Consider the following 380-nt stretch of genomic DNA (forward strand, 5'->3'; position numbering starts at 1 on the left):
TAACCACTACACTATGGAACTCTTAAAATTATTTCCTGAAACAGCTTTTCTGTCCGCAAGAAAGCACATCAGATTCATTTGTGTGTGCTCGGAACCTTGCATAAATTGAGCTTACGTTTTCTGTTTAATAATATATATTTCAAAAAGTACACTTGAACAAAAAAGAATCTTACTCTATTTGGTAAAGAAAAAATTTCTGAAAGGATACTAAAACCATATCCAATATTTCTGGATTCAAGATTTCCGTTGCCGTTACAATATCTTGTTTGAAAACGTACATTTATGCATAAAAGACAAGACAACTACATAATTCCACTGGGTTTTGAACCCAGGACCTTCTGCGTGTGAAGCAGACGTGATAACCACTACACTATGGAACT

The 380-nt window shown here is 34.2% G+C and overlaps 1 non-coding gene across 1 annotated transcript; it reads right to left on the reverse strand.

Annotated features, from left to right (window-relative positions):
• Positions 1-307: 307 nt before the first annotated feature.
• Positions 308-380, reverse strand: TRNAV-CAC (transfer RNA valine (anticodon CAC)). Its single transcript has one exon. It is a non-coding gene; the product is annotated as a tRNA-Val (tRNA).

This window comes from Ascaphus truei, chromosome 18, assembly GCF_040206685.1.
Source record: "Ascaphus truei isolate aAscTru1 chromosome 18, aAscTru1.hap1, whole genome shotgun sequence".
Classification (NCBI taxonomy): Eukaryota; Metazoa; Chordata; class Amphibia; order Anura; family Ascaphidae; genus Ascaphus; species Ascaphus truei.